At 39.0% G+C, this 16,166-nt stretch overlaps 1 protein-coding gene across 3 annotated transcripts in view; it reads left to right on the top strand.

Moving 5' to 3' along the window:
- Positions 1–16,166, top strand: part of LOC140132999 (proto-oncogene Mas-like) — a 28,009-nt gene that overhangs the window by 7,502 nt on the left and 4,341 nt on the right. For 2 of the 3 annotated variants that reach the window (XM_072152515.1, XM_072152517.1), the window contains exon 2: positions 9,149–9,261. The gene's annotated coding sequence lies outside the window, so the exon portion shown is untranslated. Of the gene's footprint in view, positions 1–8,286; positions 8,327–9,148; positions 9,262–16,166 lie in introns of those variants that run through there. The other variant, XM_072152516.1, reaches the window with a different exon arrangement.

Genomic DNA, 16,166 nt, shown 5'->3' with positions numbered 1-16,166 from the left:
ATGTTGTGAGCTCTTTGGTCAATCTTCTGAACTCGTCATCCGTCTCCCTGGTGGCCGCCTCCAAAAAACGGTCGAGACCTGGCTCGACCAGGCTGCCTCTCGTGTCTCCAAATCCATACTGCGTATCAATCAAGTAACTAAAAAGTAAAATAAAACATAGAAAATAGTAGTCAAAATTCTCAAAATTGTACACTATAGTTGATCCTGAGAAAATACTTTGTATGCAAACCAAAGTGGAAAATGGTCGTATTCAACAAACAGAAAAGGGTCTAAAAGGTATAACTAGGCAAAAGAAGCCCCAGCGTATAAACATCCCAAGTACAAGTTATAAACCACAAAAGCAAGACAGGATGTATGTAAATAATATGAAAATCTTTATTAAGTCCAAAAGTGCATAAAAACAATTAAAAAGCACTAGAAGGCGAAAGATTCATGATTTCTGGGGCACGTTCTTTCTAAGTAAATACGCTCTGATGTCGATATTGATGTCGAATTTTATGCATTTTTTAATATATTTTTTATGTTATCAGATAGACAAAAAACTTTATAGAAAACACATTTATGGGATAGACAAAAAACTTTATGGAATATACAAGAAACTGCTGTTGACTTTTTATGCATTTTTTATATATTTTTTATGTTATTTTGTACTATTTGATGTTATACAATAAATTCAATATTGTTCATTGCAACTATAGTAATCAATTCATGCAACAGTAATAGGGCACATCCATTATTGGTGCTCTGGACACTTTATACAATGTCGATAAGGGTTGTGACTATTAAAAAAAATTTATGTAGCATTGATATTTCTCTAGGTGATGTTTACTGTAGCTGTCTTATGTCTTATTTATGCTTGTTTCTAGCTGATGACATGGCTTTGTATGTCATGGTGATGTATTACATGACTGTAACAATGAAAGAAATGTTCCTGCACAGACTGACATGCTCAGATATTGACCCTTTATAAACAACTGTACAATTCATCCTGTATCTGTACAATGTTCACTGAATCCATGAGACACTTGATACAAGGGTGGGGATGGGAATGCATGACTGACATTACATAAGACAAAAATCTGCTGTAACTACAAAAGTGCTTAAGGAATGATCCCTTTATTGGCTAACCAGAAGAATGATATTTGTTGCAAGCTTTCAGAGCACACAGGCCCCTTCTTCAGGCATGAGTACAAATGAAGCACTGAGATAAAAAAAACTGCATTTGAGAGATGTTACACTAAGATAATTAGTACATATGGTGAGACTCAAATAGTGGCTAACATGGTACGTCTACAATTTTTTCAACATACTATTACATAAGATAGACTATGTGGGTTATGTTACTGCATTGATTTAAAAAAGTCATGTGGGACCTTACTAAGATGGAGATCAAAGCTTTATCCAACTTTAAATCTACTGGCAATGATGTCCTCCTTCTATAAGCAGCACACTGATGTTCCAAAATCCTGGCTCAGAATAAGGTCCTGGTGCAGAATTCATTCAGTAACCCTGTCAATTTTTGGTCCAGACAAAAACAGCTCTATGCCACGAAATTCCAACGCTGTAATCTGTGCAGGCTCTTTCTAAACCTCCAGACGATTCATGACAAGGCTGAGTTGAGCATCTCTGTCTCGCTGGAGGCAACCAAGTCCTTCAACTCAGTGGAGTGCCTTATCTGTAGTTGCTATTGTTGTAATTTGGGTTCACTGAGGAATTTATAGTTTGGGTCTGCCTCTTATACAGCTCCCGCGTGGCCTCTGTCATGCTTAACAGACTTCCTTCCAGACAATTCTTGCTAACAAGAGGTACTCTCCAGGGTTGACAACTCTCTCCCCTCCTTTACGCTATGGCTGTTGAGCCTCTTGCCAAGAAACTTTGGTGCTTATCTGGTGTTAGGGTGGTGGAGACAGCTAGCATGTAAGTTAATCACACCATAGTTTTCCGGAAGGATTCGGGACCCTCACTGAGTCAACTGAATTGCAAAATACCCCTATTGAGCTCTTAGTCCCTAACCCAGAATCTGCTACTCAACCTCTCCACATGACCTCAGAGATCACTTACCTGCAGTGGTGCAACACCCATGAGGTGACTTGAGAGAGTGCAACCGTGTCATAATAAAATTTTGTTTAACCCATCATGGATGAAGCCAATTTTCATGACATTGCCCTATGTTTTGAAATGGAAGGGTCACTTAATGTGGTGATAACTTTGGAACTCTAACTTTAAGACTGGCATTTTAAAGACCAGTCTTATAACTTCCTAAAAGGTTGCGGTTACTTGGGGTTCAAAAGTGGAGAGCTCACAAAGTCTTCTAAAACTGGTACACTGGAGGGTTACTCTCCATTGCTGAACTGTTGCATGCCTCAATTCATACCATGCTTTCCCTTATGGAACTGCAGCATAAGTTACGCAGATCAGTTTTCCACTATTTCTCCAAGGGATTTCGCGTGGTATTTCAGCGCAAGAATGGCAGTCCCCCTGCAATATGCTATGTCTGACTTCAGTGACATGCAGCAAATATGTGTTTATAAATATCAGCATGCCCTGATAGACAACTCTGAGACATAACTAAACACGACATAATGGTGTTGCAGATTACCTTAATTTAACATGTTATGTAATACTTTAGGTCACAAAAGACAAATACCACTATTTCCTCTCGTTGAGATTTAGTGAGATTTGCCTGAAGTTTATAAACAGGGTATACTTGAGCCCTTGACAGGGACACAGAAAGGGTCGGACTGGCAATAAAGATTCCTGGTAGGGTCTCAGGCTTCCCTACTTTTCTGCAAAGCTGTGAGAGACTCCAGGTCATGTCTTGCCTATGGTGTTGTAGCAGCTGCCCCGGCTTAGGGCAGGTCAGCCAGTGCACTATATACCTGCACTGCTGATCCCCCTTACACATCTCAGCACAGACCAGGGAGAGAGGCTGCTGCAGACAGCACAGGCTCAGCATGAACAGCTGGGCCGAATGGGAGGTGCTGTTATACAAGCTGTACGGACAGTGAAGTCAGGATGTCAGTTTCACTGGTGTCAGTAATATCTTTATCTAAATATATATGGTCCCTTCTGTGCCTGGGTAGGTGCAGAGTCCAAGGGCTTTCTTTTTATCAAATGCCCTTAGCAGTTTGTCTTTGATCAGGCATTATATAGATCCAGCAGAACTGCAGCATATTATGGATCAATAGTTCCACCTCATCCCTTGGAGCACCTATTCCACTGAGAAACCTGATCTGGCAGCAAGCAGTCAGGACAATGAGGTGGTGGAGGAGAAGGAAAAGTAGGCTGATGCCAATGTGTAAAGCTGCTGGCTCTACAGGAAAATTTAAGACAAGACCAGCTTTCTCTGGATGGGATTTTTCTTCATATCATATAAAATTATTTTATGCATATTCAGCTTTTTGTAGGAATAGGGTAAATCTTTGGTAGGTATACAGTATATTACCATGTTAAATCATTGTGTTCATATGAGTGTATTGATGATGAGGTGTGGTGATGTGTGCATGAGAGCATCCATGCATGTTGGGTATAAGAACAGACATGATGTGGTGTATGAGAGCATTCATGTGTGCGATGTATGAGAGCATTCATGTGTGCGATGTATGAGAGCCTCCATGTGTGTGCTGTATATGAGCGTTTCATGCCTCTGGTGTATGAAAATGTCCATGCCTCATGTATGAGATAGTCCATGTATGGGATTTACAGTATGTGTGCAGAATAGCATCCATGTGTGAGGTAAATATGTAAATGAATGTCCATTCAGGCACTATTATACAGTAAATTCTGTTCTCATAGCTGTGGTCAGTCTTGGAAATATGGGCCAAGCATGGGCTATGTTTTTCAGCCTAGGACCCTGTTCAGATGACTGAGCTAGAGGCCAAATTTTATCATTGTTTGTGGCACTTCCCAAAAATCTTTGTCTTTTGTAAACAGATTCAACATTTTCTTTGTACACTTCTGGTATCACAAGTCCCTTTTTAGTGCTAGCTCTTTTCAGGTGTACAAGTCATGAAAAATCCCCCCTATATGTTTATTAATGGTTTGGCTACTGTTTCAACTTGTATCCTAGTTATAGCAGCTTTCACATTAAACTGGACCAGGGTCACTGGGCGGACTCCCGTCTGCTACTTGCCTAAATGGACATTCCATCTTGTAACCACATATTCCTGGTACTCTTCCATTGCCACATAAACTTTGGAAAGACAGGTATATACTAGCTTCCAACAACGATGACTTGACTGTTTTTAAAACCTCTGGAATAAGGCGTCATTACCTGTTTCAATAGCTATTCCAATTTTATGGACCGCGGTCTGCAATTCATTATTGTCTGCTTCAACCATAATCTAAGAATAATGAAAGAACAAGACAACATGTTTCAATATTAGAAAAGAGGGAATAAGAACAATTGTTTCTGGAGTATCATCCTTCTGACATCCAGAGCTCCTTTTGAATTGCTGACCGAACCTGTTCCTTTAGCTTTGATTGACATGTTAACCTCTGTCTGCGTCACAATCTTGTGTAAGAAAATCTTGCCATGCATTTACAAGCGGAAGTTGCATAGTCATTAAAATATAATGAGTTCTTAGTTGTGTCATCAGTATATTGCTGCAAAGGTCTCTACATGGCACTATTATTGGTTTTGGAGGCATTTTGGAGCTGATTCACTTCATCCAAATCTACCTGATTCTGTATTGTTGTAGTTATTCTCCTGCAATCTAAATAAAACTTGTAAGCTTGTAATGATTATCAAAAACATAGGAATGGACAAAATATCCATATTTAAGATTGATATATCACGAACATACTCAAGTGGATACCATTGAATACATAACTAATATGTTGGCCCCAAACATAACTGCAATACACATATATCACATAGAAAGAGATAAAATGCTTTTTGTTGTTGCCCTAAATCTATAACTTAGCTAGGGCCTTATATTTTGCAGCTTGAGTTAATTTTTCAATGAAACTATCTTGGAGTAAGTATACTTTACTGACTAACCTTTGGTTTTTGGTGGAATAAAAGAAAATGCAATACCTACACTTTTTATGTTTTTATTTAAAGGTGTTTACAATGCGGTGGAAATAAATTATAACTTTATTCTTCATCTCAATAGACATCTGAAGACAACAATTTTTATAAATTATTTCAAAAACATATTACAAAAATGTTACAAAAAATCTTTTTCTTTTACCATGGAGAATAAATATTCTACAAATATAGTTCAGTTTGTGATGGATGTGGCAGTAGCCAAAATGGATTTCTTTTTAATGAAAAATGTATTTACGGTATTTCTTTATTTTGCTAAGTCTTACACAAAGAGTTGTGATCATGTAGTGCAGTGTATTATAAATTATCGGCCCAAACTGCCCTTCCAGCAATGTTATTGCAATGCTGTGGTACAAGCTACAATCTCTTACCCATGAACTATCGAAGCCCTCAATGCAGAAGGCAAAACACATTGTGGCTCATTTACTAATAGTTGCGCTGCTCATTTTCGTTGGACTGTGCTCCTTTTTCGGGGTGTGCACGGCTTGCACAGGTATTTAGCAAGTGTCTGCGCTGGGATTTTGGCGCACACGGTGATTCGTGGGAACAAAGTTTTCCTGAAATTCTAACCGAATTCCGATTCGTTAGAATCGATTCACCCATCTCTAGGGTCCTCTCATTTTTCTAGGATGTTATGAGGCTTAGAACTTTAGGTGTGATTTTTCAAATTTTCTCACATTTTGAGAGACAACTCAGCTTTCAAGTGACTTTGAAAGGCCCAAATAATAGTATTACCCCACTATAGAAACGTCACCCCTCAACGTATGTAAGACAACTTATATTAAGTCTATTAATCCTTTAAGTGTTTTACAGGGGTTAAAAAAAATAGAAGTGTGATTTAAAAACTTTAGAATTTTTAGGGAAAATACATTCATTTAAGCCAAAAATGACACTTTCATAATGAAAAAAAATTATGAAATGTTCTGCAAAGTTTGATGCACAATTTCTCACGAGTGTACTGATACACCATATCTGGTGGTAAATTGCTGTATGGGCAGACGGCCAGGCATAGAATGAAAGTAGATTTGTATTGTCATCTTGTACAGGCTATAAAATTTTTATTTTTTTGGTAATGCGCACATATGGGCACATGAGGGCTTATTATTTGCCGCTGACGCATGCTCAGTTAGTTACAGCCGGGTCGTGCCAGGAGGCAGAAACCGGCGTGAAGAGGATTGGATCCCCTGGTAAACTCACCTGGGGGCCCAATCCACAGGGGACATACTTACATATGCTTAACCACAGCGTGTGTGGGGTTAAACACCCAGGAGTTTTTTCGATCCTGGGTATTAGTGCCAGGTCTGGGCTGTGATGTCACAGCCAGACTCCAGCTTTAGCTGGTGTATCCAGTTCCAACTCTTTTGGTCCTAGTCAATTGAGTTGATATGAAACTAATGGAATGTAGAACAGTTTTTTCAACTACAAATATTATTGTTTTATGTTCCCATGGCTTCAGGAGTTTTTCTCTGCATAGTTGCTGTCACCTTATTAATTGCCGAAATATGCTAACTACAGAACTGGTTCCTTCCCTCTTCACTGGTCCTTATGGACATAATAAGCTAGTTGAAAAGGTTCCAGGCTGTGGAGGATGTGGAGGGTGTCGAAGGGGAAGGTGTGAAGAAGATATATAGTATACTGCCTTGCCTGTCTACATTGTTATTCCAGAGGCGGCGAACATTGGGACAGTGCCCTGTCTAAGAATATGCCCGTTGTGGACAAAAACGGGCAATAAAGTTCTTTGATAAGTGGGCAGCCTGTGAACCCTCTTCATACATCCTTTATGGCATTATGATGTACATGTACATCATAATGTGTTAAGGAGTTAATAAAAACAACTGGTAACATCTCCAGCACTTTTGGGAGGCAGACTTTCCTAATTGAAACTCTTTAAATGACACTACCCATGCTGAGGGTTGTCTCACACACTAGAGAGTTAATGAATTCAGTGCAAAACAGACATCTAGCCACATCTCCTCTCAGACATGACACAATGTGCCATGAGAATTAATTGAGCTACACACAGAGCCCCAACTATTAGTTGAATTTATATACAGCATTCCCTTAACCAGAGCACACTGTCGCCATAAAATTTGTTGTTTTATACAGCATTTTCCAATATTTGAATTTACTTCCAGTACCTTCTCCTTAATAACATCAGCTTCATGAAAAGAGTTTTGGCAGAGCAAATTAATAGTTTCTTAAATCATATGGTAGACAACTGTCAGAATCCAGGGGAATAGTATTTAAATCCATCAGTTTTCAACACAATTGTAAAGAAATTGGAGATGCCAAATTTGAAAATAAAGACTACATCTGAAAATCCTAAGCTACCTAGATTCTGCACTCCACTCTGCTCTCATTAGGCAGTGGCACTGGCTAGTCTATCGATCAGTTGGTTTTTGCTTGTGGGGTTGCTTCAGAGCGGTATATTGTTGAGGCTTCCAACGTTGCAGATCATTTCTGTCACAGGGGTCTATTTTACCGACCTGTAGTTTCTTCACCTCCCAGCCTGGAGACTGCAAGGAAAATCTGAAAGATTTGGGGCACTAAGAAAGTAAAACATAGTATCCTTAGATCAACTCAGGACTCTTAACAGAAATGCTTAGGTATTTTGAGACAGTGACACACAGGACAGACATAGATACACTTGAGCAATATCATTTGGGACAGGCTTAAATTTAGATCCCTCTTCTTCTTGCACTAGTAGTATATTGTCAGGAGGCTGTATGCATAACCATGGGAAAGTACCAATTGGATAGAGGATGCACATAATCCTGTATATGCAGGGTTGGATTTCCATGATTTTTTTTTTTCAATTCTTTTTATTGAGTCAAAAAGTAAACATTACACATATAAGTCAGCAAATTACATAGACTCATTTTCCATTTGATTTCCATGATTTTTCATAAATAAATTGATACTCTACTTCCATCTATATTCTTTAACAAGATTTTTCAGCAAACTTTCCAGAACCATAATACTAAAGGTAAATATGTCAAATTATTCAGATTTTTAAAAATCAAACTTCAGCTCTACACATTTTTTAGAAATTAGAGAAATCCTTAATAATAAATTTAAGCCAGTGTGAGAACATTCCACTTACAATTGTGTTCCTCTTACAAAAGTTTAGAGATACATACAATGTATTTTCACATAAAGAAACCATTCTCAGGTTTCTTGCTTTGTGAGAATATTAGCCAGAGGCGACCTCCAGTTGACTCAATTCTTCCAGTCCTGGAAGACTAGCAACCTGTGAGCCTCTGCATACACTAACAGGTAAAAAAATCTAATTTAAAATATTGTTAAAGACAATTCTTAAATATTTACAGGCAGTATATGGCCTTTGCATTTGATTATATCTTGTGGCAAAGATATGTAGCTAGTTTGAATAAAATTGATAATATTTTTTTTTATGAATTGTAATTTCCTATACTTAAATGTAAACAGAATTAATGATCTTTCATCATATTGAAAGACTGTGTGTTTCTAGTCACAGGTGCAAATTAAATTGGAGTTCTTTAAGAATAACTTTTCTGTGTATACAGTACATACAATGCAGAAATTATATTACATTGGCAGACTATAGTGCTATAGACCTTATCTATATATATTACTTAATATTCCTCCAATTTCATATTCAGGGATATGAAGATAAAGGGAACAAAGATCATACCATGCACTACAGCACTACTTCCAAAGGAGATTAACTCCAAACAAGAAAGCCTGGATTACTTTCTGCTTGAGTCTCGAGATTTATATGATATAGGAGAATTTTACCTTAGGGGGAATATGAGAGAACTACATATTAAAAACATAGTTTGTCATTTTTAATTAATTTCTTAATTAAATTACACCTATTTTGAGGGGTCACGTGATAAAATGTGGCGGACAAAAAATTGAGATCTGTGTGTTTTACAAGAGTGTCTTGACTTTGACTTTCTAGATTTTTGTATGATAAATTATACAAACCTTTGAAAAGCTAGTTACAATTTACATTCTAAAATAACTTCATGTGAATCCTGTGCCATCTTACAATATCTATCAACATAACGTTTATATGATTCTTGAAGCTTTTGTGCTTTCTTCTTGCATCTGCAGAGCAAAACTAAAACTTCAAGTATACAGAATAGCATATTGTTTAATAATTGCGGTTCAGAAGAAGTCCTAGAAGTTCAGAAGATCCCAATACGAGCTGGTACTTAGCAGTTGTGGTGTGTATTACATTTATGCTTATATTCTCTTATCAGGAAGAGGAGAAAACCTCTGGACTTACTTTAACTACATTTGCTTGACTATTCTTTTGAAAAAAATTCTTTGGAATAAAAATCTATTTTGTACTGTATCTTTGTTTAAAATAAATAAGTTAGGAAAAGTTTTTATTTCTGAGACTTTGTCTTGCATAATTTAATATGTAACCAATTTAAATTAGGTGCTATGTATAGCACCTTCTCTTTTTATATTTGTTATTGGCTATCATGATGTATTTAGTGATATACTCTAAATGCAAATTTAACCATCTTTTTGTTGCTTAACCACTTAGCTCATGTGATCTGCCAAATGGGTAGGGCAACAGTGAAACTAATCTTAATCATGCTATTGTTATATAATCCAGACTGGAAAAGCATAAGTATCATATATCTACTGAGGAGGTCCTACACACCCTTTCCTTTCTCTTGCTCTCTTTTATCTGAAATAATTCAACAGCTGACTATAACATTTAATAATATAAGCTTAATTTACATTATAAGAAATGCTAAAGCGGATCTGTCACCTTTCAGAAATATTTGTTTTGGTAGCTATCTTTACCCCCCATAGAATAACAATGTGGGGTTGTCTTTTCTATGTTTTGCCACAGCTTTGATATTTATTCCAGAAGTATGATAACAATGAATATTTGAAATTTAAAGCATGAGACTGTCAGATCATACTGTTAGTAAAAGACTATGCAAGGCAAAACCTAAACCTCAAACCATGTAACAAATTGTTATATTATATATGTAAGAAGGGTTGACTGGTCTTTTTTTATGATAAACTTTTGCATATCCCCATATTTTTGCAAAAAGATCCTTTATTGGATAGTAATTTTTGTCCCACAAAAAGACCTTTCAAGCTGTTTCCCCCCGCTGTACCCCCGCTGTTCTACATGTAGATTTTACTAAAGGTTAAAATCACTTTGCACACTTAAACATGTCCAGATGAGAAGGTATTCCTACACCTAGACGTACACTTACATCTAGATCATCACACAGTAGGAGTAGCTTTGTCTCCACAATCACCACAGTTTGCTGGACTCCTGTCAGGGATCATAGGGATATGGAAAGGGTAGTCTCACAAAAGCCAACAGACCTTCCATCAGTGGATGACTATTATGACTGCCCTTGAGTTAATCCTCAATGTTTATAATGCTCTGGTATACAAGCAACCGAGTCCACTATGATGTGCATTAGTGAGACAAACATTATTAGGTAACCCTTTCTGGATTTTTGCATTTCTGTTTTTTCCTTTAGTTCTTCCACTAGCCATATCTTTTTATTTTTCTGTTTACAAACCTGAATGAAAGCTTCTCATATAAATATGCAAAAATTTTAAATTGGATGGTAAGGTGGAAAGCTGAAAAAAAGTGGGAAGTTGTGTCTTATTCTAATGTACCGTATATACTCGAGTATAAGCCGACCCGAGTATAAGCCGAGGCCACTAATTTTACCACAAAATACTGGGAAAACCTATTGACTCGAGTATAAGCCGAGGGTGGGAAATGCATTGGTCACAGCCTCCCCAGTATAAAGCCAGCCAGGCTCTGCCTCAGTGTATATAGCCAGCCCGCCCCTGCCCCAGTGTATATATCCTGCCAGACCCTGCCCCAGTGTATATAGCCTGCCAGACCCTGCCCCAGTGTATATAGCCTGCCAGACCCTGCCCCAGTGTGTATAGCCTGCCGCCGCTGCCGGACAGATCGCACAGAAGATATACAGGGGTCACCGGAAAGGTGAGTTTAGATATATTTATTTTTTTGACTCGAGTATAAGCAGAGTTTGGGTTTTTCAGCACATTTTTTGTGCTCAAAAACTATGCTTATACTCGAGTATATAAGGTACTTTATTTTTACCTATTTCAATGTGCAGTCAAGATGACAGTTCACCTTTATTGTTTGTGTTAGCATGATTGCGGAAATAACAATTTTATATAGTTTAGTTGTGTATTAATACCTTTAAAAAATTCAAAAACCCTCCAACTATATCATGGGGAGCACTGGCTGGCATCTAACCATGGCAGCACTCTCCTGTTATCCTGTTAGGTCCTGCGGGCAACACGTATATTAACCCCTTCCCGACATTTGACATAATAGTACTGCATCGCGGGAGTTGCGTTCTCGCAATTTGCAGTACTATTACATCAAAGTTCTGGCACCGACTCCTAAACGGAGCCCGCGCCAAAAGCTGTGGGTGTGGGCTATATATTATAGCCGACACCCGCCTCTAACACCTGCGATCGGAGATTTCTCTGAATCCGTGTGTTAACCCCTAACACGCCGCGGTCGCGCTGACCGCGGCGCGCAGGGGGCATTTGACAAGAATCAGACTCCCCCCACGGCGCTTACCCCCCGCAGCCTCGGGAATGCCATTGTCCCGGGGCTGCACAATCCTCTTCCGGGTGCCAGGTCCCTGCCTTCTGGCAGTACTCGCCAGTAACACACTGAGCATGCGCAGCAATAAAGTTAAAGTCCCTTAAACACAAACATTCCTTATACACATGTAATAAAGTAAAAAAAAAAATCGAAAAAAACCCAACATATTTGGAATTACCGCATCCGTAACAATCCGTACAATAACTCAGAAACATTATTGGGCCTGCTCGGTGAACGCCGTAAAAACAAAACACGAAAAACTTGCCAAAAATGTAAATTTTTCATAAATTCTCTTCACAAAATTGTTCTAAAAGTGATCAAAAAAAGTTATATGCACCAAAATGCTAGCACTTGAAAGGAAACTAAACTAGCTCTGTCAACCAAAAAATATTAAAGTTACGTCTCCGAAAAGATGGCGATTAGAGATGAGCGAGTATACTCGTCCGAGCTTGATGCTCGTTCGAGTATTAAGGTACTCGAAACGGCTCGTTGCTCGGACGAGTATTTACCCTGCTCGAGATCGAGCATTTAATTAAAAAAACACAGTGAAGAACAGTGAAGAATAGAATAAAAACAGTGAACACAGTGTACACAGGATCATTTAAGTGAAAAACACAGTGAAAAACACAGTGAAGAATAGATTACAGATGTTCGGCACATCTGCTTACTTGTCGGGAGATGCGCGCGGAACGGTGCAAACAAAATAGTATGTGAAGAACACATTGAAGAACACGGTGAGCAGCACAGAGACACCAGAGAGCAGCACAGAGACACCAGGGAGCAGCACAGAGACACCGGGGAGCAGCACAAAGACACCGGGGAGCAGCACAGAGACACCGGGGAGCAGCACAGAGACACCGGGGCAGAGGCGGCACGGAGACATGGGGCAGCGGCAGCACGGAGACATGGGGCATCAGCAGCACGGAGACATGGGGCATCGGCACGGAGACATGGGGCAGCGGCAGCACGGAGACATGGGGCATCGGCACGGAGACATGGGGCAGCGGCAGCACGGAGACATGGGGCATCGGCACGGAGACATGGGGCAGCGGCAGCACGGAGACATGGGGCAGCGGCAGCACGGAGACATGGGGCAGCGGCACGGAAACATGGGGCAGCGGCAGCACGGAGACATGGGGCAGCGGCACGGAGACATGGGGCAGCGGCACGGAGACATGGGGCAGCGGCACGGAGACATGGGGCAGCGGCAGCATGGAGACATGGGGCAGCGGCACGGAGACATGGGGCAGCGGCAGCATGGAGACATGGGGCATCGGCACGTAGACATGGGGCAGCGGCAGCATGGAGACATGGGGCATCGGCACGGAGACATGGGGCAGCGGCAGCACGGAGACATGGGGCAGCGGCACGGAGACATGGGGCAGCGGCAGCACGGAGACATGGGGGAGCGTCACGGAGACATCGGGGTGCGGCACGGAGACATCGGGGTGCGGCACGGAGACATCGGGCAGCGGCACGGAGACATCGGGGAGCAGCACGGAGACATCGGGGAGACTTCAGTGGAAGAAGAGCAGCGGATCCCGGGACAGCGTATCTCCCGACAAGTAAGCAGATGTGCTGAACATCTGCAATCTATTCTTCACTGTGTTTTTCACTTAAATGATCCTGTGTTCACTGTTTTTATTCTATTCTTCACTGTTCTTCACATCTGCTAACTTGTCGGGAGATAATATACGCGCGGAACAGTGAAGAATAGATTGCAGATGTTTGCATACATCTGATCACTTATCAGAAGACATTCTTTTTCAATTAATTAACACATTTTATTCCCGAACCATAGTCCCTTTGAAAAATGCTCGAGTCTCCCATTGACTTCAATGGGGCTCGTTATTCGAGACGAGCACTCGAGCATCTGGAAAAGTTCGTCTCGAATAACGAGCACCCGAGCATTTTAGTGCTCGCTCATCTCTAATGGCGATGCAAAAACAAATGAGATTTCCTCTATATTAGTTTTTTTTCCAGTAAAATTGTCAAAATAAATGAAAAACGATATAACTGGGGTTTCACCGTAATTGTAGTGATCTATAGAATAAAGATAATATAGTATTTTTAGTGTACGATGTACAACCCCCAAGAAATACAAAAAGAATGGAAACCAAAATAGACAATTTTCTTTTCACCCATACATTCAAGAGTTCATAAAATCTCATCAATAAGCTAATGACCCACGAAAATGAAATATTTGTAAAGTGCATCTCATGTCGCAAAAAGTGGCAATGCATGAGCTGCTCTGAATGGTGCAGCTTCCCTTTGATGCCCTGGCAGCAGGTTACCACCACACATGGGGTATTGTTATACGCGGGAGCGTTTTGGTATTTTATCCACTGAGAATTTGTAAATTTTTTGAAAAACACATTAATTTAGCCACAAAAAAATTTTACTTCCAAAATTGCTTCCGATTTCGTTTTAATCCCTGTAAAACAATCAAAGGGTTAACAAATTTCATAAAAGTTGTTTTACGTATGTTGAGGGGTAAAGTTTCTATAATGGGGTAATTTATGGGGTTTTACTTTTATTTAGGCCTCTCAAAGTGACTTGAAACCTGAGCAGGTCCCTCAATAGCAGGATTTTGCGTTTTTTATGAAAACGTGAAAATCGCATCTAATGTTCAAAGCCCCATAACATCCTACAAAAATAAGAGTAAAAAACCATGGATACATAAAGCAGACATTTAGTGAATGTTAGTTATTAAGTATTTTTGCAGTTATGACTATGTGTGAAAAAAGTAGAACATTTTGAAGTTCGAAAAACGGGAATTTTTCCAAATTGTCACCAAATATCTGATTTTCTCATAAATAAATGCAAAAAATACCACCAAAATGTTTAAACCAACATAAAATACAAAGTGTCACGAGAAATTTTTTTTTAAATCACTTGGATATGTTCAAGCGTTTTAAAGTTATAACTATTTATAATGACACAGGGCAAATGGGCCGTGTCAGGCAGGTGAAAAGTGGCTTCAGCATTAAGGGGTTAATGTTGGCCGGTTGTGAAGGTTGAATACAGTTAAAACAAAAACATATCATTGTAAAAAAATAAAATATTTTTTTTATTTAAAAAATTGTTGTTTTGTAAAAGTTATAAAATATAATTAATAATTCAAATGGACCACAAAATAGTCCTTATGAAATTATGGATTAATGAAAAAGTAATAGCTCTTCGTATATATCGTACAAAGAAGATATAAAGTGTCTTTATTGGACAAATGCTGCTAAACATAGAAGAAACTCTGCATAGTCAATATAACTACACATATAACAACATGTACAATGAAGGTATGTTATTAATGTCACACACTAAATGGCTCTGAATTTAAACCTCAAAAAGCAAATAGAGAACTGTTGTTTCTCCCTATCCTCTAAAACAGTGGTTCTCAACCTTTCTAATGCTGTGACCCCGCAATACAATTCCTCATGTTGTGGTGACCCCAAACCATGCAACTCACAGTAAAAACACAATAAAATTGCGGCTCTGATGGTATTAGGGCGACCCTCGGTTGTGGTCGTTCGACCCCCACTGGGGTCCCGACCCACAGGTTGAGAACCACAGCTCTAAAAGAAAGTGCTGCTAAATGTTACTCAACAATTCAGGCACCGTAAAATCTTACTGCTTAAAAATACAACTGGTCCAGCAAAAAACAACCATTCAAATATCGACATTGAAGTAGAAATAAAAGGGCTTTAGAATGTAGAATGCAATGCAAAGAAAAACTGGAAAAAATCATCATGTCTGTCTGCCTCCTGAAAGCATTAATATAATTAGATCCAGACAATCTGCAGCGCCTAGGTTTTGCAGCTGTACATGAATGCAAAAGATAAAATGTGGCTATATTGTCTGATTTACTACAGACGTCCCCTACTTAAGAACACCCAACTTACAGACAACCCCGAGTTACAAATAGACCTCTCAATGTTGTTAATTTACTGTACTTTAGCCTTAGGCTAAAATAAAGAGCTATAATAGTTATTAAACATTTCTTGTTTATTGTTAAGTTTATTGTTAATCCTGGTTCTTATTTTGTAAAATCCAGTTGTCACAAAGACCAAAAAAAATTTGGCTGAAGTTTCAATTATAAAATATACAGTTCCAACTTACATACAAATTCCACTTAAGAACAAATCTATAGAACATATCTTGTATGTAACCAGGGGACTGCCCTGTATAAGTAGTGTACTAAGGGATCTGGCAGAGCAGCTGATTGTTTGCAGGTGAAATACAATTTTAATATGTAATCTATGCATTAGATTAATGGTAGTAGGCCATTAAGAAAAAAAATTATATCCAACAGGTTTTCTATAAACCTGCATTATAACTTTTACCCTATAAACTGATTGTATAAGTTGTATAACATAAAGCCTTATCTTTCATCAAAAATACAGTAAAAATATAGTATAATTTAAAGTATTGGTCTTTTTGTATAGAGAAGGGACACCTTAAACACGCCCTAAGACCTTGGTGGGAAACACTCTC

Source organism: Engystomops pustulosus, chromosome 5, assembly GCF_040894005.1.
Source record: "Engystomops pustulosus chromosome 5, aEngPut4.maternal, whole genome shotgun sequence".
Taxonomy (NCBI): Eukaryota; Metazoa; Chordata; class Amphibia; order Anura; family Leptodactylidae; genus Engystomops; species Engystomops pustulosus.
The sequence above is the reverse complement of the archived record's forward strand: the minus strand, read 5'-3'. Positions and strand labels throughout refer to the sequence as shown.